Raw genomic sequence first — 23,613 nt, 5'->3', positions numbered from 1 at the left:
TTCCTCAATCTCAGGCCAAAGTGTGGGTCCCTCTGGCATCAGAGCACACTCTTGGACTTCTCATTGAAGATGAGCCCACATGATTCATTTTTTTGTCTAAGACGGTTTGAGTTAGGTTTTCTGCCACTTAAAAATGATCAAAACAGGTAATTTGACACAAATGGGATTGTTCTGTCTGTCCTATAACTTTTTCAGGCAACAATACACTGTGGGCAGCATTTCATACCCATCAATATAGATTGATATGGAATATTCTGAAACAGCTCTTTTGACTTCTTCACATTGAAAAGACCGGGCCAAGATGCAAAACTGCTTTGCCATCACCAGGCTATGCATGCAACAGACTTCCCCGATCCCACCTCGAACCCCCGTTTCATGACGGACTTACAGTACTTCGTACTCTACTGCTGTTTGAACACTCACTTTCAAAAAAAAAGTAAAAATACATATTTTCGAAGTCTTTTCAAACTGGATGAGCCTTTAGGGGACGAGGGCTAATAGAATGGAGTGATTTAGAAATTCAGGGCCTGGAATCAGCCCCTTTATAGAAGACTCTCACGTGCCAGGCCCTGTGTGGGTACCAGGAGGCCCAACACGGACTCCTGTAGGTTCCCATCCATGAGAACTTTCCTTCTGATAAGAGAGATGGACAGGCACACATGGCAGCACTCCGAGGCGTGATGATGAAAATGAAGGCTACACAAAACGCTGGGGCAGGCAGTGGTACCACCAACCACGGCCATCACTGAAGTCTTCCTGGAGGAAGCAGCTTATCCTGCTTGGCAACCTTATGCTGGCAAGATTCCTGTTCCCCATTCCCTGTTGCCCACAGCTGCTGTTCCAACTTTTCTCTGCTTCCTCTCCAGCCCAACCTCTACCCTCTCAGGAGACATCCTCATTTTTTGCTTCATTGAGAAAATAGAGATCATCAGACTAAGGCCTCTCCCTTTCCTTCTTTCTCAACATGTCATTCACACCCATTCTTTCCTCTTGGTCTTGCGTCTCACAGGGAGCTATAACTCTCTTGCTACCCCTGTGCCCCGCCTCCCTCAGGCCCTTGCTCCTCCCTCTAGAGATGCTGACCCTCCAGTCTCTATGCTTGCACAGGTTAGCTTGGTGCCATGACCAGGTGGTTCCCATCTTAACATTGACAGGACACTGGGCAAGTTCTCATTCCTCTGAGTCCTAGGTTTCTCATCCACGCAATGGGGATGCTGCCTGCCTTACAAGTTGTTTTAGTGGTTAAACGATGTAACACATGCAAAAGTGTTTGGCACAGTCCTTAACACATAATAGGAACTGGTGGACACCCCTAGGGTGGCCGTCCCAAGATGCCCCCCTCCTGATGTTCACACTCTTGTATGATCCCCTCTCGCTAAACGTGGGCAGAACCCATGACTTGCTTCTGACCAACAGAATAAGGCAAAGGAGAATGGGATGTGACTTCTATGATTACATAATGACATATAAAACTCCATCACGCTGGTTGCTTTGCTCTAGAGATTCTCCTTGCTGGCTTGATGAAGTTGGTGAAGCCCACGTGGCAAGGAACTGTGAGAAATCTCTAGGAGCTGAGGGTAGCTTCAAACCAACAGCTGGCAAAAAATGGAAGCTGTCAGTCCTACAACCCCAAGGAGCTGAGCACTGCAGCAACCATATCACAGGGAAGTGGACCCTTCCCCAGCTGAGCCTCTGGCTGAGAACTCAGCCCTGGCTGACAACTTGGTTGCAGCCTTGTGATACCGCAAGCAATTGACCAAGCTGAGCTGTTACTGGATTCCTGACCCACAGAAACCGTGAGATCACGAATGTGTGTTGTTGTAAGCCACAAAGTTTGTGGTAATTTGTTATACAGCAATCGCTAACTAACATGGTGCTGAATAAATGCCAACTCCCTTATAATTCTAGAAGAGATTGTCTTCAACCTTATTTCTCCCTCCAGCCTCTAGCCTACCTGTTTAATTCCTTTCCTTCGTTACCAACCTCTTGAAGGGGGAGCAGTGGCCATCCTCCCCCCACCCCTGCTAATTCGATCTTGATTTCTGACACTCTGTAGTGGTTCCAGTTGGCGTGGCTTGTTGCCACCCTGAACTGCGGGCTCTGGGCAGGCAGTGGCTATGTGTTACACCACATTCCTCTCTGGGAAGAGGTCCCCCACGCAGCCAGGCCCCAGCCCTCAGGCCACCCCTTCTGGTTTCCTGTGTGAGTAATTACGTGAGTGTGGGTGGCCAAGTCAGAGTTTTGACAACAGTTTGCAGCACCCCTGCTGAAAACTAAGTGCATTAACTTTCCTTTATGAAAAAGACGACAGGAGGGTGTGAATCTGCCTTCTTCTAATGAGTACAATGTAACAACAGTGAAGGAGGCTGGGGGGTGGTGGAAGGAAGAGGAGACGTGGGGGGAGGCCTGGGCCTAAGATAATGGGCCAGAGGAAAAGCAGGCAGAAAGCCTGGTGTGGCGCCAGCATTCCAGACCCAGTGAGCTGGGCTCAGGTGCCCTGTGCCGGGGAAGAGGGAGGCAGCATCTTCGGGTCCATTGCCGTCTTGTTAAGGACTGAATCCCTCTGCTCTGATCCTTCTCTCCTAGAGCCTTTTCCTGTGTTAACTTATTCATTCGTTTATTCAACAAATATTTATGTAAATCTTATGCCTGCAATATACCAGGAACTGTTCTGGTGCTGGGGACACAGCGAGGTCCCTGACCTCTTACATTCTAGTGATGGGAAGACAGAGAGTAAACAAGGCAACAAATAAACACACCAGATCATTTTTTGATAGTGTCAAGTGCTCCAAAGAAAATAAGCCAGTGTAATGGACAAACAATGACAAGTGGGGTTAAGGGTACTTTAAGTGGGTGGTCAGAGATGACATTTGGGTTTGGGTTTAAAGGACAAGAAGGAGCCAAGCATGCCAAGGTCTGAGGGAAGAGTTCTTTAAGCCACAGGACAGCGAGTGCAAAGGCCCTGAGGCAGCAGTGGGCTTGGCATATTAGAGAAACGGAACAGAGGCCAGAATGACTGGAGGTGTGAGCAAGTAGGTGAGATGATGTTGGAGAAGGGAAGGCCTTGGTAAGGAGTTTATTTTGAAGTCTAAGTACAACGGGGATCCACAGAGGGTTTTCTGCGGGGGGAGCCATGAGCTTCCATCTTGACTTCTGGTTATTGGTCATTCTAGAGTCTTCTGAGACTATCAGGTGCCAACAAGGGGATGCTAACCCCTCCAAGGTCTGCAGGAGAAAGAGGCAAGGCCAGCAAGTACCAAACCCCTGGCATTTCCCCTTTTGGAGGACGGAGAATCAGAAACTTCTACTTGGGACCCCTTGGAGCAGCTGTAAGCTGAAAATCAAATGTGGAATCTGTGAAACTTCTCCTGTTGTCATTCATTTTCCCAGGAATTGGGGGGATGGGGGGAGGGGTGAGGTGGGTCTGGGTGGCAGAATGTTCCAGGGGCACGCTTTTTCCTAGTCTCATATTTCAACATGGAACAGCTTCCACCAGACCAGCGGTTCTCAGCTTTGAGCCCACATTAGAATCACCCCAGAATGCTGGGCCTCCCCACCCAGAGTTTGATTCCATTCTCCTGGGAGTTGGACCTATGCTTTGCATTTCTAAAAGTTCCCAGGTGATACCGATGCTGCTGGTGCCAGGACCACAGAAGGTTCTTTTCCCTCTTGCAATCCCAGCATTCACTCCCAAGAGGAGGCGTGGCTTATGTGCACAGTGAGTTTGAGAGGAGGCGCGACCGTGCCCTTCTCTCTTCCCGTCCCTGTCCCCGTCCCCTCCCGGGGCTGCAGAGCGTGTTCAGGTCTGCTCTCCAGTCGCTTCCTCGGGAATAAAGGTGAGAGGCTCATCCTCATCTGTCTTTCTCCTGCGTCTGCCAGTTGGTTCTGATCTTGACAGGGAAATAGCATATTTATCTATTGAGTTTCCCTCAGATCCTAGCAGAGGAGCTGATCCCAGTTGCAAAACAATCGATTAGCATCTGGAACACACAGCTGCATTGGGATCTCATAGTTGATTTTAGCCTCCACTAAAGCATCAATTGTTTGGGGACAAAAAGGTCCAGTTTCTGGGCCTTTAATTAAGGCTGAGGATCAGGGCTGTGGACAGGGTGAGGTCATCAGGGTGAAGTCACAAAGGCCTTGGCAACCTTTTATCCTGTCATGCACCTCTAATCACATGCCCACAAACAATACCTGCCCTACAGGTGTGCTGAGAATAAATGAAACGTCTGGGACATCATTGTAAATGAAGAATGGTGTGTAAGAAGCGCCCTGTGAATGGGGGTGCTGCCCTGGTCTCTGACAGATGGTTGAAAGAAGGCAAGAGCAATGCACAGAAAGGCTGTTAAAACACAAGAAAGAGCTTGGCCAAAGGCTCAAAGGAGGGCATGTGACCTTCCAGGCTGGCCTTGACCTCTGGGTGGACCATGAGTGACGCAATGAGCATTCTGGTGTGGCCATCCCCTTGTGATAGCTTCCTTGTAACAGCTTTCCCTATCCATCGTTCTTTTCCAATCCCTTCTCAGCTCTGGCTGGCTGAGCAATGTTTTAAGACTCTTTCAACAGCGAAGTGTTTCCATGGCTGCCCATCACCATGGGGGTCTCACACGGCAGAGACAGGCCATCGCTGCCTCGCCGGTCACACTGTGGCCCACACTCAGCTTCTGAAATGGCTCCCTGTGATCCCCACCTCCTGGTATTCACACCCTTGTGTAATTCCTCCCTTTGAGTGTGGGCTGGACCTAGCGATTTAATTCTAATGAACAGAATGGGGCAAAAGAGATAAGATGCCACTTCTTCAGGAGTGACTGAGCTATAAAAGACTGCTTCTTTCTCCTGCTTGCTCAAAGCAGACTGACGTGTTGAAAGCTGCCCTGTGGAGAGGTTCACACGGCAAGGAACTGGGGGTGGATTCTGGCCAACACCCAAGGAGCAACTGAGGCCCTCAGTCAAACAGCCTGCAAGGAACTGAATCCCGCTGTGAGTAAGCTTGGAGTGGCTCATTTCCCAGCGCCAGGGGACACCTTTATTGCAGGCTTGTGACAGGCCCAGAGGAGCCATACCTGATTCCTGACCCACAGAAACCAAGATAAGAGATGTTTCTTCGTGCCACGAAGGTTTGGAGTAATTTGTTACAAACCAAAATAGACAATGAACATAGATTTTAGTATCAAGAGAGCGATAGTGTCATGAAAAATATCTAAAAATGTAAGAGGGCTTTGGGACCAGGCAGTGGGCAGAAGCTGGGAGTATTCTGAGAAGCTTGTTAGAAAAATCTGGACTTTGATGATGCTGCCAGTGAAGGCTCAAAAGGAAGTGAGGACCACATTACTGAAACCAGAGGAAGGGGATCCTTGTTACATAGTGGCAGAAAGTGTAGACATTGGCCTCTGTGGTTATATGGAAAGAATATGCGCCTAATAAACTTAGTGATCTAGCTAAGGAGATGTCCAAGCAAAGTGTTGAAGGTTTCTTCTTGCTGTTTATGTGAGAGGAGAGATACACTGAGGGAAAGACTGTTAAACAGAAAGGAGTGAGGACTTGATAGTTTTGAAAAATTCTCAGCCTCCCAAGACAGCAAAAGATGCTAAAATTTAAAAATGGCTTTTGAGCACGATCAAGTAAAGGTGGCCTGGAGATAAAGCTGAGGGTGGAACTGTGCAGCCTTTGGTTAAGACCTCAGGAAGATTAGAGGATCATAGTATTATTCAATTACACAAAGGCCCTTTAAAGAGTTGGGGTGGACCTCAGGGACCTTCTAGGTCAAACAATAGGGCCCCTGGGAAGATTAGGGCATTGTCCCTTGGTCATCTTAGCAGAAGCCCAAAGTCTAAAAGAGCTTAGTTCAGAGAAATTGGTGGGTGCAGCTTTTGTGTAATAGAGCGAATCTCAGTGAGATTTATAGGAGACCCATGTAGTTTTTGAGAAAATTATTATCAGAAGAAACACTGTCAGCTTGGACTGAAACGGACAGGGACAGTACAAAATAACAAGAGTTCACTGGACTCCCAGAATTCTCGGCAGAAAGCAGGTAGGCTGAGGAAAAGTTGGCTTCAAACACGTGGTTCCTTTCATGGAAAAAGAAGGATGGCTCAGAGGGAGGAGCCAAATGCTGAGAAAGTGGAGCTGAGGGTCATGGGGAATTATTCCCACATTCTGAAACTAATAAAGGTACTTCCAATGTTTTCCTGGATGGATTTCAGAATTGTTGTGGACCAGGAACTTCTTCATGCCTCACATTTTCCCCCTTTCTGAGTAGGAATGTCTCTAGTCATTACCCTATGCTATCCCGCCGTTGTGTGTTGGGTGTATGGGGGCAGATAACTTGTCTCTTTAGTTTCACAGACTTACAGATCCAGAGTAGCAGTATTCTAGAACCTGTGCTTAGGTAGCTATACCCAAGAACCTCATCCACACCAGAACCTGATTTAGATGAGGAGATTCTGGACTTTGAGCTGACGCTATCGTGGGAAGAGACTCATAGGGACTTTGGGAAGGGGTAACTGTAGTTCACATGTGGAACGGACATGACCCATTGGGGGCTGTGGTAGGCAGCTTCAGAAATGACTAAATGATCCCTGTCTCCTGGTCTTCACGTCCTTGTACAATCCCCTCCCCTTGAGTGTGGCCTGGACCCACTGACTTTCTTCTAACAAAGAGAATTCAGCAAAAGTGATGGGCTATGGCTTCTGAGATTAGATTATGGAAGACTGTGACTCGGGTCTTAGTCTCTGTCTGGCTGGCTCTGCTGAATTAAGTGGCCACGTTGAAAGCTGCTCCACGGAAAGGAACTGAGGGCAGTATCTAGTCAACAGCACCCAGGAACACAGTCCTTCAAACAGCCATATGAATGAGCTTGGAGCAAATTCTTTTCCCCCATTGAGCTTTGAGATGTCTGCAGCCCTGGCAGACACCTTGATTGCAGCTTGTGAGAAACCCTAAACCAGAGAAGCCAGCTAAGCCACACCCGGATTCCTAACACAGAAAATGTGAGATAGTAAACATTGTTTCAAGCCACAAGTTTTGGGGTAATTAGTTACACAGCAATAGATACTATGCCCACTCTAAGGTCCTGCGACACAGTATTTCCCCCTGAAGCTCACATTCTCACACTCTCCTCAGGGCCCTTGCACATGCTCCTGCAGGTTGGGCTCATCCTTCCTTTTAGGTCCGGTAAACTTCCACCTGTCCTCCAGGACTCAGGTCAGGTGTGCCTTCCTCCAGGAAGCCCTCTTTGACCCTGCTGGCATCCTCCGTGCTCCCATAACCCATCACTGTCCCACCGCAGATGACATTCTCCCTACCATTTGTCTCCAACTTGTGGAGGAGGGCAGGGACCTTGCCTTATTCATCCCACTCCTCTTAAAATATAACACAATGATCAGCATGCAGTAAAATAGTAATTGCAAACTTTTATTGAATCCCTATGCCAGGTCTGGTACCGTCTGATAATTTGCATGTAATTATCTTATTTAAAACAAACCCAATGAGGCAGGAACTTTAAGCAGCCCCATTTTGCAGATGAGGAACTGAGACTCTAGGCTAGGTGCTCAGTGCGCGCTTGCTGGAGAATGAGCAGCGAATCACGAGAGGCACGCCACTGCTCCGGCCTTGCACCTGGCAGTGGTTGGCCCCTTCTCTCCAGAACTCTGCAGACAGCAGACTTGGGCCAGAATGCTTCCTGGGCTCCCAGACATACTCCGTGCCTGACTGGTTACACAATTTGGTATTTCCAGAGAAATACCTGGATCTGTCCTTTAGCGCCTCCAAGGAAGGGCTTGGCTGGCTCCCAGAGAATTTATTGGGCACCAGAAAGCCCACCTCCAGCTCTCTGCTCACAGCTGTGCCGCTGGCCCGCAGGCAGAATAAGCATTTCCCTCCCCTCCCACCCTGTCATTATAAACCATGTAAATTCCTTGATCCTCGTGTTGCAATGAACAGATGCGGCTCTGTATTTTTAATGCATTATCTACAATTAGCAGCAGTGGGCACGGAAGAACTCTGCGGTCCCTGGAGCTGCCCCTCCAGATGCAGCTGTGAGTACATTTGTGCGGAAGGATGGAGCCAGGCTCCTCTGGCCCGCGCGGTCTGGCAAGTGGGGGAGGGAACTTCCATTTGCAGCGTCTGCTCTTCCAGGAAGTGGAAAGGTGGCTGCTGAAGCTGATGTCACTCCACTGCCCACCTGGCCTCCCTTCCACCCTGCCCTGCTGTCTAAACACCCTGAGAGGATGTCTTACGGGGGGCCCCCAAGGGCAGACAGCGGTCTGGAGTGTCATGGGTGATAAAGGTTTCCATAGGCCTGGGGCCTTGGGTGTGGAATAAAGGTCTGTGAAATGCCAAAGGGGCGTGCGATGCCCGGGGCCAACCAAAGAGAGTATCACATGGACTTCAGAAAAGAAGGGAGCTGGTCAGTGAGAGTTGATGGGTGTGCAGTAACTCCGTCCAAAGGAGGAGGACATTTATGATGATAAACATAATGCCAATAACTAGCACGTCTGGCACTTATTATGCACTAGGCCCCATTTCTAAGTGCTCTGCAGGCATCGCCGTGGGTGATTTCAGAAGGCAGTGTCAATGCCACCCCTCCTCCTGCCAACCTCAGCCCCAAACCCCAGGAATCCACCTGCAGTTGAATAAAGTTGGGATTATTGCTTTGTGCAATGAGGAGCATGCACACCCCAGGGAACCGGGGGTGTCTCCGTATGAGGGTGTTGGAAAGAACCTACTGTGGCAGTTGGGCTTGTGTTATTGGGTGGTTTTGGGGACGGTTCAAGGAAGCGGGGCTTTGCTCTGGACAGCATGCTGGCAGGACGTGGTGATTCTACGATGGGTACTTAATAACTTTTATTTAGAAGGCGGGAGGAATGAAGCAAGACTAAGGCTGTAATTGGTGAAGAAGCAGCTGTCACTCCTCTTAGCCAACACGCGAAGGGCGGGGAAGGCTTGATCATCTTTGTCTTTGCGTAGTGCTCTTGCTTTTGTCTGAGTTCAGACGTGATCATGGACTGGTCTTGTTTTTGACTTAATCCATGGCAGTCACAGAGTGGCCTTGTCTGGTGGTGATGTCTCTGCTCAGCAGGACCCCGAGGTCTAGATGTGAGGGCCAGGCCAGCTCCCAGCCACACGGCCGCCTTCCTGATGGTGCCAGGCCCGTCTCTGGCCCTCGGGGGCTGCTGTTCCCTCTCTCAGCAGATCCTATTATTGTGCCAGTTGACGGAAACAGAGAAAGTGAGGCTCGGCGAGTTGCCACGGCTGGGAAGTGGCGCTGTGGTTCCTGGGCCACTGAAACTCAGGTGGGTGCTGAGGGGCGCAGCAGAGGGGACTGGAGGGGAAGGGCTGTGACCATGGGAAGCCAGGCTGACCACAAGGGTGAAGCGGGGCACAGGATTGGAGCCAGAGCGCTCCACTTCAGAAATCTGGCCCTGATCCTTACTAGCTACACGGCCCTGGCGATTCACTGACCGGAAGAGATGCAATTCCTTCTTCCGCATAATGGGAATACAAAAACCTGTTTCCCGGGGTAGTTGTGAGAATAAAATGAAAAGACACAGTACAAAGCTCCTTTGCAACCCTTGGGAACAGCAGACTCCACTCTGAGCGCTGACTGCCTGCCAGGCACTCTTATAGGTCTCTCCTATGTACTGACTCATCTAATACTCGCAGCAACCATGTGAAGCAGATCCTACTGTAATGTCTGGTTTACAGGTGAGAAGATGGAGGCACAGAGAGGTTAAGCAACTTATCGGACGTCACACAGCTATCAAGCAGCAGAGCTCAGGCATTCTGGCTCTAGCACCCTCATTCTGGTAGTGGTTGGACTACCGCTCCTTTCCCTCTCCTTGCTGCAAGGACTTCAAGACTCTAGTCACAGTTTGATGACGATTTATTGCCCTGGAACTTCCCAGCTCCCAGATTTTTGCTTGTGGAAGGGTCTAAGCTGCTTTCTTGGCTCTGGTTCGGGGAGCACTCATTTCCTTTTAGAAGGTCAAACACTCTTGGCATGACAGATAGCATAGATTCAGGTTGCCGTAGTCGATAGATCAAATAAAGCTTGTATTGCCTTACTGGTATTTCCATGCACTTCAGTTAACTACTGAAGTCAGAGGAAAACACTGACAAATGAATAAAAACTAAAGCGGATGGGGGAACAAGCCAACGTGCAGCAAAAGCCCTCTTTTGGCAAGACTGATGTGTGGGCAGAAGGCAAATGGCTGTCCGAGGGGACATTGGCCAGACCACACTGTTCTCCCTCGATCCCATAATAGCAGGAAGCTGTGCAGAGTGGCCAGCGCCATGGTCCAAGGCCAGCTCAGCGTTGCCTGGTCCTAACCTGTTGAGTGGGCTTTTAGCTTGTGCCACCATTTCTGGGAGTCTGGGAAGCAAGGACTCGTGGGCCCAGTGACTCCAGTAACTGGGGTCCCTCAGGCCACTGATGCCCCTCCAGTCCACACTCCACTACCCCTTGGGGGAAATGAAGTCCTGGAACTCACATCGAAATTCTCACTGCTGTTTGATACAACTCCAGATCACCATTGTCAACCTTTTTTGAGGCTCATCTGTTCTTAATTATATCTCTAAATCCCAAGGCATTAAGACTGTGAGAATTTGGGAAGTTTAGCTGCTTAGAGGATTCATAATAATCACAGTAATCCCTGGTATTTTCGGAGCTTCCTTTTGCAGACTCTGAAAGCCAGAGAGACAATACCGTAGTAGCGAGGACACCCTGCAACTGTTCTCAAGTTCTCTTCACAGACTGCCAGGCCCTCAGTCTGTCTTATCGGGTTGAGTTCAGGGAGGTGGATGAAAAGAGCAGTTTTCTCCATTACCTCCCGAGGGAGACGAAAGAGAAGATGGAAAGGCTGAACCCATGTAGAAGACGTGCCTTGGGTTGCACGTCCAGCCCGTGCCCTCTTCTCAGGACTGCCCTGCCCCCTCTCCTGAAGGGATGGGCTCCTGTAGTGATGCTGGTAGCAGCTGAGCGCACCCCTTCTTTGTACCAGCTGATTGGACAAGGAATTGACACTTGACTAATGAGCTGAGCCAATCAGATTCTCTCTCTTGATAATTTGAATCACGAGATGTAGAAACTGAGGGTCAGTCAGTTGGATCCCTAGAGCGAGAAGGTCCGGCAGACTCAAGGGTTGGAGCGACCATGTGGGACCACGTGTACTGATTAACAAGCAGACAGAAAGGGACAGACCATGTAGTACTTGAAAGAGATGCTCTCCAGCACTTTCTGTTCCAGGTATTTACTCAATAATGCCCTTGGATTCTAAGCCAGGAGCCATCCCATGAGGCCACTACTGCATGAAGGTGAAGCATTGCAAATGACCCGAAACTCCTGCTTGGTTTTCTCTGACACACCTTGCCTTCCCTTCAGCTTCAGAGGAAGACAAGGCCAGGCCCCCTGGGCTCCATGTACATGAGAGGGGAGCAACCACACTTCCCCTCTAATAGAGACAGACCAGGCGCCGCTGCAGGTGAGTGGGAGCCAGCACATGGTCCATTCCAGAGACCCGTGTTGACCTTTATCAGAAGCCAACACGGGCCTCCCCAGAGCTTCTGGGGTGTGAGGCACGCCTACCCCTCACCTCCCCAGCTTGAAGGAGAAGGATGGAGAAAAGTCCCTTCAAAGGAGCCATTGTTATGACACAGCACAGCCATCTGGTCCCCCATTGATCTGACAGCAGCAGCAGGGGCGAAAGGCAGCAGACACAGAGGCCTGGGAGCACGATGTGATGAACAGCCCCATCGATCCGCTTGCCTGCCTGATGGCCAGCCAGACTCTCTGCATTTAAAAGACACCACGGAAGGTCAGAGCTGGGAGGACACCTAAAGGAGGCCCCAGGACAACCCAGGATTGTCACAAATGGGAAAAGCAAGCCCCAAAGACACTACTGAGATGTGACTTTTCCAATTTCAATCAAGGGAGTCCGAATAGCTCCCATCGTTTATTGGGCAGTTTAGGGGAGAGAAGGGGGTATTGTTGTGCCTTGTAGCCCTACGTTTCCCACAGGGAGGAAAGCAAAGAGGATACATATTTATGCGGAGTCGGTCAGACTGAATCATAAGCTCCCGAACCAAAAGAAAAAACACATTCCTACCACTGAGGTAGCAATGTGTTGTCACTAATTCAGAAGCCCCGCCACCCTGATCCACAGGACACAGACGAGAGCAATCACAGATTTCTCGCAGCTGGAGGTTCCAAGTGGAGCATGTGAGGCAGTGGCTTCTGTGATGCCAGCCTGTGCCCAGCCTATTCTGAGCCACTTATTCAGGTTCGACCTGTGCTGTCCCAGTGCCACTGAATGAGCCCCTGCACCTCTTGTCAAGCGGATTCTGGAGATCATCTATTGCTCCACCCCCCAACCCCCCCTGCCCTCACCATGCAAGGTGCCATGTGCCCTGTGGGACAGTCCCTGGAGCCTCTGTGGGCTTTGTAGTCAACCACTCCACCTAAATGTGGGCTCTCTGCCTGACTGGTCGGCTCTTGTTCCCTCGTGGGCTGGGAGCCTGGTGAAACTCTTCCTGGATGGCTGGGGTGTGGCCCCATTCTCCTGAGGGTTGGGACTTATCCTCCCCAACTTCATCAACCTGCAAGTGTCCCTGACCTAAAATTCACACAAGCACCTGGGTCACGTGCCCACCCTGTTCTCTTGGAATCTGCCTTTTCAAAAATGCCAGTCCAAATGAGGGTAGAATTTGCCTTATTTCCTTGGTTGTTGATAGTCAGCCTGTTTTCAAATCCTGCTCTAACTAGCATCACTATTACTCTAAAGCATTCGCTTTAGAGTAAAAAGAGCTGGCCCTGAATTCTGCTCACACTACTTGTCTAACTATATGAATTCGTAACTTGTAGCTTGTAACTACTTATAACTGTAGGAACTTGCATCTAACTCCATTCTTCTGAGCCTCATTTTCCTCACTGTGTAAAGAGGATGTTAAAACCTACCCCACGTGAGTGGTGCAGAGTAAATGAGAGAATAAATGGGATAATGGATATAAAGAACTCAGCATAATGTACCACACATAATACTAACATGTAACATTCATTGAAGGCTTACAATATATTAACTTCAGAGCAAAGTGCTTTGCAAGCATTATATTATATTTTATTTGCACAGTAATCTTGTAAGATCCTATTATCCCAAATTTTTAAATGAGAAATCTGAAGCTTGAGTAAATTGCCCAAGGTCAATAGCTGGTCAATGGTTGAGCAAGCACTGATTGTAACCTCATGGAAACCAAAGATCATGATTTATTTCATCTAATGTCTTAGTACAACGCCTAGTATATAGTAGGCACTCAGAAAATGTGTGTTGAATTGATGCATGCTTCCCAAGACACTGCTCCTTTGCATAACTGGGTTGAAAGCTCAATTCTATCACCTTATTGTTTCTCTCTCTCTCTCTTTTCAGTACGGGGCACAAAGCTGTTCATCTGTGTTTTATTTCTGCCAGTATTTGTATTCTTATCCCTAGTGTGGCCATTACTGGATGTTTTAATACATTCAAACCTTCCATCCGAATGGACACATCATTTCCATGCCACCTACCCTGTAATCAGAGAGTACTCATGGATTCAGCACTTTGGACAGAGCTAGGACTTTTGAGCCAATGCGTAGTCAGTATTGGATTTGCATTTAAAAACTATTTCCATTAAGTGTGTGACCCACATATGAAAAAGTACTGCATTCCCCACTTCTAGCTCAGTGGTTCTGTCTCTCTCTTCCCTCTCATAGTCTATGAGATGAGAAAAGATTGCCATAAAGATTTTATGAGTCCAAGAGAAACATTACTCAAACAGGATTTATTTCAAAGGCATCATTCTGAAACCATGGCATGTTGTTTAAAGGGGAAGAAAAGCTCATATTGGTGAAATTTTTATACTGAAATAAAGTCCAAATGTTGCAGAAGATCCTCTTAATGCCTACCAGGTGGGCAACTTCTTCCTTGGTTCAAATCAGCAGACAATTCATAGAGCATTTTCAGCATCTCTGGGCCTGTACTTGAAACCAGTGATTAAGAGACAACAAGAATATGATCTTTTCCCCAAGATCATATTCCTGCATCAAGACAAGGAGAAAGGTAATTACTGGATTGGCACTTTCAGACTTCCACACTCTGGGACAAAAATGTATTCATGATGCCCAGCATGTGTCAGGCACTGTGCTGAACATTGCAAGGACAACCAGGCACATTTTCTGCCCTCAAGAACTGGCGTCTGGTGAAGGAGGGACATGTACCCCCATGCAGCACACTATGCAGTGAGATAAGGGTTATGATAGAAATAGGTCCAAGAGCTTGTTCCAGAATTGTGTGGCATGTTCACTGTCCTTTGTCTACTTGACAAACTCCTATTCATTCTTCAAGAACCCAGTCAAACATTCTCTTTTCTGTGAACCCTTTCCTGACTCTCCAAGATAGTTAGTCTTGCCTCCTCGTGGTTCTCAAAAAAATCTTGAAAAAAGGGAAAGTGGGAGGACAGACACTAAACAAGCAACTTTTAAGTATACACCAAAAATTCTGCAGTGGCAAAGAGCAGGAAATAATTAACTGTCAGGGAAGGGGTGGAGATACTTGAATTGATTCTTGAAAAATGTGGAGAAGGTCATTCCAGATGGAGAATACAGGAAGGAGAAAGGTGTGACAGGATGATTATGATGTATTTATGGTTATGATGTATTTATAGAATGGCAAGTAGCTTGCAGTGGCTAAAGCAAGACATTTGGGAATGGCGTGGGGAGCTGATGATGATGGGAGATGTGGCAGAAGATGACATTGCTGCATTAGAATGGGGTCAGATTATGAAAATCCTGCTAAGAAGTTTGTTTTTCATCTTGTAGGTAGTGGGAGCTATCAAAATATATTTTAATTTTTACTCTTTTTTTCTGCACCCAGAAAACAATATATGCTTGTTGTAAAACTTCTAGGAAATACAAAAGAACATAAAGAAAAAATACATTAACACCTTATTCTGAGCTCATATTAGCATTTTTTCTTGTCTTCTTTTTTAATGACTATTATACCTGTTTCCATGTAAAAAATTTAGTTAACATTCAGTTTTGCATGTTAATTTTTTTTCGCTTAGTATCATATATTAAGCACTTTCCAAATTCTTGGAGCATTCTTTGAAATTAATTGCTATATGTTTCATCAGCCACATGAACCACAGTTTACTGAACCATTGATGTTGGGCTGTTTCCCCACTATAATAAATAGCACTGCAATGAACATCTTTGTATATATCATTTTATACTAACCTCTCACTATTTCCTTGGGATAAATTCCTAAAAGTGGTATGTACTTTGTACATTTTAATCACTACTGTCAAACTACCTTCCAGAAAGGTGGTGCCAATTTATAATCCCACCAACAGGGCATGAGGCTCAAAGAGGTTAAATGACTTGCCTAAGATTAAACAGCTCGTGCGTGAAGGGCTGGGAATCAAATGTGGACATTGGTGCCCACAGGGCTATGGCAGGACTTTGGTGGGGAGATGGGGAATGGGGTGGCCAGAGGTAATTGAGTCTGGAGGACTGAAACTGACTCGAGTGAAAGATGGATGGTCTAACGAGACAGCTTCAAAAGAGTGGCTGTTCAATGGACAACACTTGGAATTTCATACTCTCTCTAAAGCTACCTATGTCACGACTCTTCCCACTGGAGAGTGTTCAGACCAAAGAGAAATGAAATGTATCTACCTTTCTCTTGACTGTTAGTCCTTTATAGACCCACGCCTTGGGCTGGCATTACTGGGAATGGCACTTGTGAAAACTTGCCTGATCATCGGAAGTTTGATTCAAGGAGGATTCCTCATTAATGTCCTGGGTTTATCAATCAAGCCAACACTAGGCATACGCTTCAATCAGCCATAAGGACGTCAAGGGTACCCATCTCCCTGGGTCCACAACATGTTTTCTCAGTTGCCTCATAATTAAGAAACGATTCAATGAGGGATGAAAAATTCAGGATGCATAGCTTTCTCGGTCTTCATGCCTTCAACTACTAGCTGACATCTTTCCCTCTTCCCTCCCTTCATCCCTTCCTTAACTCCCTTCCTTTATGGCTACAAAAACAATAACACGATCTAGGGCCAACATGAGGACCAAACTCAGGGAGTCATCTCATCAAAACACTGTATCTAAGACATCACAAGCTTGGAAGGGTTCAGAGCCTCACCCCAGCCTACCTGATAAATCTGCCCTACAACACATCCAACTAGCGTTTGCCCACCACCTGCCTACCACTCCAGTGGTCTCTCCCAGGAAGCTGTTCTATTCTAACTCTTAGAAACATCTTCTGCTGAATCAAGGTGTGACTCTTGCAACTACCCATTGTTATAGTTTCTGCCAGTTATCTAAACTTTCTTCCATATCACGGACATTTAACTACCTGAAAACGGGTGCCATTTTCCCTCGGTAGGTGAAGTGTTGGAGTATAAATGTCTTAGGTTTTGGAGTCAGATAGATCTAGGGTTCCAATTCTGACTCTGCTAGTAACCAGCTGTGTGTCTTTGGGCAAGTTGCTAAACATCCCTGAGTCTCAAATTATTTTCTGGACCGTAAATGGTGATGCATTTACCTCACTGGAGAGTAACGAAGACTAACAGAAATGTCAATATTATGACAAATGGTGAGTGATCGTTAGACGTTGGGTCCCCTCACACTTGTCTTTTTCTAAGTCAGTATTTCTCAAAAGTGCTCTCTGACCTGTTGCATTAAGATGGCCTAGGGTGGGTCTTTAAAATGTAGATTTCTGGGTCATAGCCCTAATCTACTGAGTCACATTCCCTAAGAGTGGGATCTAGAAACTTCTATTCATTTAGTTCAGAGCAGTAGCCATGTGCCAAGAAGTTGGAAGGCTTAACACATACGGGAACTCAAAAGCTTCTTGGGAGTCCACATTCAAGGACCCATCTGATTGCTGGGTGAGACGTCCCAAAGAGGACTCACGCCTCTGAACTGGGAAACAAGGCCCCATTTTCAGTGTCTCACTCTTTTGCTCACTCTCAGATAGAGGCCTTCCCTCTGCATTATGGGATTTGGAATGTGGAAGTGAGAGGGGATTGGAAAAGGTGCTGCCATGTAGATCAGGGCTTAAACCATTTCTGTAATCTTCACACAGTCAGGAGGAGAGGACCAGGCTTTGGGAGGGGGAGAAGCAGGGCAGGGGAGGGGCTCATGGGCCAGCCAAGCAGGTGGATATTCAGGGCATACTCCACCTCCTTGCAGGGTACCCGTGACCACAGCTGACACGCAGTGGACAAGAAAATGCCCAGGCCTTTCCCTGGCACAATGCATGTCAGTGCAACCAACTCCAGCAGAGCTGGGGCTCCCAGGGAATCCTCCACTCCGTTTCTTTGCCCTGCACGCCCTCTCGTCTTCTCACTCTATTCTCTTTACCGCTGTCTCCCAGCTGTAAGTTCTTTCCTTGCACCTTATTTTGTGCTGATGGCTCTCAATGTCTATTTGCAACCCACACCTCTACTCCAAACTTCAGATCCTTACATCCGTCTACCTTAGATGTCCCGTGTGCTTCTGAAACTTAACATGCTATCATGCCCTTCACCCCCTCCTGACATCCACCAGCCACTCACACCAAGAGCTGGGAGCATCTCTATTCTTCCTCCTCTGCCCCTCAGGTTCACCGAATCCTAACAAGTGATGCTGCTTTTGTGTTCTTTCAGTCCCTTAAATCCACCGCTCCACTCAGCCTCCACTCTTCCAGTCTGTGCTAATTCAGGCCTCATCGCTTCTCACCTGGGCCACTGCAACAACGAGCAGCTTATGTCTGTGCCTCCATCCCCCCATCCTGTTCTCTGGCAGCAGCCAGAGTGGTCTTTCATAAACGCAAAGCTGATCACGTCACTCCCCTGCTATAAATCTTTCAGTAGCTCCCTATTGGCCTCAGAATAAAATACAAATAATCTGGCCTCCACTGACCTCTCCAGACCCAACCTCTCTCAATTTTCTGTATCTTTTAGCTACTTTTCCAGACAAACTCCCCCACCTTCCAGGGACCCTGCGCTGCCCAATCTCCCTGGAGACCATGCTTCCGATGACCTGCCTCTGCCCTTCCCTTACTGTCCCTGCCCCCAACCCACCTCACTGTCCAAGTCAGCGCAGACAGGAGAGACAGAGAGAGAAGAACAAGTATTACAATTATCGTCAAAACCCGGGAGCTCTGACCACGCACTGTGCATAGTAAGAGCTTTACGTTCAACTTCTCATTTTAATCCTCACAACATCCCCACTGGATAGAGACAGAGGAGGAGCCGGAGGCTCAGCGAGGTTAAGTAACTTGCCCAAGGTCACGTCGCAGTACAGACGATTCTTAAGCCCAGACTGTCTGACTTCCGAGACATATCAGAAACCTACATCAAAGACGACGCACAACTCAGATCTATTTCCGATGGTCTACGTAGAAAAAGCTACCGTGCCCGAACAGAAACCCCTTAAGATCTACTATCCTGAAATAGCTCGTGCTTAGCCTGGCTTGTGGAGAAGGCTGTGTTATCTACCGCAAGATGATTAGGACAACAATGAACTTAAATCCCGGCCATGCCTGCAGAAAATCTGCTTCTGAATTCAATTTGGCTCGATTCAATCCAATTTAATTCAGTGTAGTTATTGAGCGCCCACTTTGCATCCTGTAAGGGCCGGCTAGGGGAGGTCCACAGGGAAAGACAGAGGCGCCTCTCGGAAAATCATAACTAACCCAGGCATAGGGCACCACATGACGGGGCAGGAACCGGGGTGCCGGGAATGGGGGTGCAAGGCAGGCATCCTGTGGTCAGCTCTAGAGCACGCAGGACAAGAATAATTTGCTACGTTCTTGTGCTGGTCCCTGGTCAACGGCAAGTTTAGTAATTTTGCTAATTGTGAATTCTATGCCCATATTTCTTACAAGATACTTGCATGGAGAAGATACCACCAGTTTAGTCTAATAGGTGCTCTCAGGTATAACACATACGAAAGAAATTTAGATTGACACGTGGTTGAAGGCATGGGCTCCAGTCACGGAGGACTTGGCTCTATCACTTCTGGCAGCGCCATCTTGGGCAGCCTATGTTAGCTCTCCCAGCCTCAGTTTCCTCATCTGTAAAAGGGGAATGAAAATACTGCCTCTGGGGTGGGCCCAGTGGCGCAGCGATTAAGTGTACACGTTCCGCTTTGGCGGCCCGGGACTCGCCAGTTCGGATCCCGGGTGTGGACATGGCGCCACTTGGCAAGCCATGCTGTGGTAGGCATCCCACGTACAAAGTAGAGGAAGATGGGCACGGATGTTAGCTCAGGGCCAGTCTTCCTCAGCAAAAAGAGGAGGATTGGCAGCAGTTAGCTCAAGGCTAATCTTCCTCAAAAAAAAGAAAAAGAAAAAGAAATACCTGCCTCCTAGGGTTATTGAAAGGATGAAGAGAGATTATGCATATAAAGTGCTTAGCACAACACCAAGTGCCCAGAAAGGGTGCAAAAAGTGTGAGCCAATACAGTTCTTATTCTGGACTGGTTCGCTTGAACAAATCATAATTATAACTCCAGTGCCTCGCCTAGTCCCTGACGCTTAATGAATAAATGCATGCGTGGAGGGCACAACCTAGGAGTGATAGCCAGCCTGGATCCTGGATGCTAAGCTAAGCGAAGAGTTTGAACTACACCCCACGGGTGACAGCAGCCACTGAAGGGTTTTCAGCAGGGAAATGGCAAAGCCAGCTATGGGCATTTAGAGGGATCACACTGAGCCCGAATAGAGGATGGACGGGAAGGAGAAATTCTGGAGACGAGCAGGCGGCTGCTTCCGTGTTCCCAGCGTGAGAGATCCTGGATGAGGTCAGCAGTGCTGGTGTTGCAGACAAAGGGACAAACTGGAAAGATACTCGGGAGGTCGAACTGGTAGGACTTGGCAACCAAGAGATGTGAGCAGATGACAACTGCCCTGTTCTTTGCAAAGTCCACGAACGGGAGAGTCCGGTTAGGGGTCCGGGAGGAGCTCTGGCCTCCCGGGAAGCCCTGGCCACCATTTTCACTGGGACTGTTGGCCTTGCTGCTCTCTGGTCCCCAGGCTCATGCGCAGTCCATCCACAGAGCAGGGCACAGTGGGCGGCCCATAGGAAATTCTCCCACGTAACAGGTCGTGGAGCTTACAGCTGGGGCCAGTGGCCAGCCGCGGGAAAGGGGATCCCCCTTGGCAGACAGCCCTCAGGGAAGGGACAGAAGTCACTCCTAATTGCAGCTTGTCTTTCAGAGGCAGTCTCCAAAGCTGGTTAGAAAATAAAAACCTCTGAAAACAGTGCAATAAACGGAAGGCAACTGTCACTTGTTTCTAGCTTCTTTATGCCAATGTCATTGCCTATGGGTTCTCATTCAGCCTTCAACATGACCACAGAAAGAATTAGCCACTCAATTTACAGACAGAGAAACTGAGGCTCAGAGAGCGGTCTTGTTTAACTGACTCGGGCTGCCAGTGGAAGAACCAGGATTCAAATCCACCTATCTGACTCCAGAGCCTCTTCTCTTTCCTCTACGACATATTTCACAATCTTTAATTTTAACAGTTCCATTTCTTCAGACATTCACATACTGCCGGTGGAGTGTAAAATGATCGAATGCTTTTAGAAAGCAATTTGGCAATAAGAATCAAGAGTCTTAAAAAATATTCATTCTGGGAATTGCTCCTAAAGAAATAATCATAAATTCAGGGGGGAAAAAAAAAAAGCTTTACACACAACAATGTTCTTCACAGCAATATTTATAACGTGAACAACTGGAGACAATCTAAATGTCCACAGAAAGAGGAATGGTTAAGTAAGTTGTGATATATCCACTTAATGGAATATTCTGGGGCCAAAGGTTTATAATCACAGGGAAAATGCCAATGTTATAAGCGCAAAATAATCAGGAAACAACATTATGCCTAGCATCACCTAGGGATGATGCCACAGAACTGCCGGGGGCTCCATTTTTTGGCACCCCCCCCCCCATCTCCATCAGCCCCTTCTAAATCACTCCACAGTAGAAAACATAATAACATTATTTAATATCAACAATACATGATTTCTTAATCTTATATAAAATGGGAATAAAAACATCCTTAGAATTTTTGCTATTTTTATTGACCAGTAATACAGAATTTAGTAAAAACTACGCTTGCCTTTAAGCCTCTCCTACGTGGAAATTATAGAGCTGCCACACCTGTCGTTCCTCTTTACTGTAGTTCTGGAGCCACTAGTCATGCAAGAAGCCAAAAAAAAAAAAAAAGCAGCATACATATTGGAAAGGAAAAAACAAAATTACATTACTTGCAGCTAATATGATTGTCTAACCTAGAAAATCTAAAATAATCAACTTTAAAACTATTAGAGCTAATGAGAGACTTCAATAAGATGGTCAGTTACAAAAGAAAGGTACAAAAATCAATAGCTTTCTTGTTTACTAGCAATAAACAATTAGAAAATGCAATGGCAAGATGACACTATCCACAATCACAATAAAAACGATAAAACTACCTAGGAATAAACCTAACAAGATATTTAGTAGGCCTAAATGATGAAAACCATAAAATTTTATTAAAGAATGTAAACAAAGATCTGAAAAATGGGAACTATGCCACGGGCCTGTATAGGAAGATTCGCTCTTGTAAAAACGTCAGTTCTCTCCAAATTAGCCTACAAATTCAGTGAAATTTTAACCAAAATCACAATGGAATTTCTGGGGGCAATCTGAAAACCTTATTCTAAAATTTATCTGGAAAAGTAAATGCACAAGAACTGCCAATAAAATGTCTTAAAAATAGTAATGAAGGAGGATTTTCCTGCTAGAAAACAAAAATTACTATAAAGCTGTGGTAATTGAAACTCTGTGATTGTGGTACACAAATAGAGTGATAGATAAACGAAACAGAAGTAAAAACCCAGACACGGAACCATGAAAGATGTGAACTTAGTTTATGATAAAAGGGTCATTTCTAATCAGAAAGGACAGGTTTGGGGACAATTCATTATTCATTTGGAACTAAAAGTCAGCTCTCTATCTCACACCTGGCACAAAATATAATTCAGGCAGATTAAAGAGTGAACATAAAATATAAAGCTCTGAGAGTTCTAGAAGAAACAGAGGACTACATGTACCAGCTCCAGTGGGAGGTCTTCCTGACACGGAACTCAAGAGTCACAAAGGAAAAGATCAATAGATACGATCACATAAAAACGTGAAATGTCTGCTGTGAGGAAGAATCAGAAAAGGGTAAAAGACAAGTTACTGAGTGATAGAAATTTCTTACCAAATATAGGACAATGTTTGCAGCCCTGCAAAACCCATATGTTGAAACCTACTCCCCAAAGAGATGGCATCTGGAGGTGGGGCCTTTGAGAGGTGAGCAGGTCATAAGGGTGGAGCCCTCGGGAAAGGGATTAGTGCACTTATGAAAGGGACCCCAGAGAACAGCCTCGCCCCTTCCAACACGTGAGGACACAGCAAGAAGGCTATCCTCTATAAACCAGGACATGGGTCTTCACCAGACACCACACCTGCTGGCACCTTGATCTTGGACTTCTCAGCCTCCAGGACTGTGAGAAATAAATTTCTGTTGTTTATAAACCACCCAGAGTCCATGGCATTTGTTGTTATAGCAGACTGCGTAAGAGACAGTCACAGTATTAATAGTCGACGTGTACAAAGAGGTGCTAAAAATCAACAGGAAAAACGTATGCAATCCAGTATTAAGGTGGGTAAAGAAGATAAATAAGGAATTCAGAAAATAAAATAAGATGACAATAAATACATGAAAAGATTATCAACTACTAGTAATTTGAGGAATGGAAATCAAAAGAAGAATGAGGGGTTATTTTTCACCCGTTGAGACGGATAAAAGTAGGAGAATTTTAATGTGAGAAGGAAGTAGGAAAGCATCAGTCTTATATATGGTTGGTGGAAACGCTAAATGGACACAGCTTTTTTTGGAGTATACTTTGGCAGAATTGAAATTTTTAAAAAACATATACTTTGACCCAGAAACTTCACTTTAAGGAAGCTATTCTATAAATGTTCCAACACGTGCACCAAAATATATGCATGAAGCTGTTGACTGTAGCATTGTTTGAAATGGCAAAAACGCAATGTTGCGCAATTGTTTAAAAAAATGGGGCAGATATAAGTACTGACATGGAAAAATATCAAAAATATACATTTAAGAGAATAAAAACAAGCTGTAGAATGACATGTTTGTTTAATTCCTATCGTGTGTGTGTGTGTGTCTGTGTGTGTGTGTAAATGCACAGGGACAGTTCTACACAATTACAGACCAACTTGTTAATAATGTCTCTCAAGGGAAGAGAGTGGCATTAGGGCATGGGTTGACAAACAGAAGACTTTAACATTTCATTCTGTATTCTTGGGTATGTTTTGAATTTTTCACAATGAGCATGAATTGCTTTTGTAAATAACAACAAAGGGTAAATATACAAACTCCAAAAACACAGCTCTTTGAATTAAAAACAGAATAAAGCCATGCCTTGAAAAGAATAGAAGGAAATACTTCAAAATGCTCATGCATAAGGGTTTCCTTATTTATCCAGTTTTTCTCTATTTTCTAAATTTTCTATAATGACCGTGTGTTA

The 23,613-nt window shown here is 46.5% G+C and overlaps 1 protein-coding gene across 4 annotated transcripts in view; it reads right to left on the bottom strand.

The window, feature by feature from the left end:
• Positions 1-23,613, bottom strand: part of CSMD2 (CUB and Sushi multiple domains 2) — a 592,855-nt gene that overhangs the window by 334,695 nt on the left and 234,547 nt on the right. The gene's annotated exons all lie outside the window — the stretch shown is intronic.

Source organism: Equus caballus, chromosome 2, assembly GCF_041296265.1.
Source record: "Equus caballus isolate H_3958 breed thoroughbred chromosome 2, TB-T2T, whole genome shotgun sequence".
Taxonomy (NCBI): Eukaryota; Metazoa; Chordata; class Mammalia; order Perissodactyla; family Equidae; genus Equus; species Equus caballus.
Note: the sequence above shows the minus strand (reverse complement) of the source record. Positions and strands in the feature narration are given on the sequence as shown.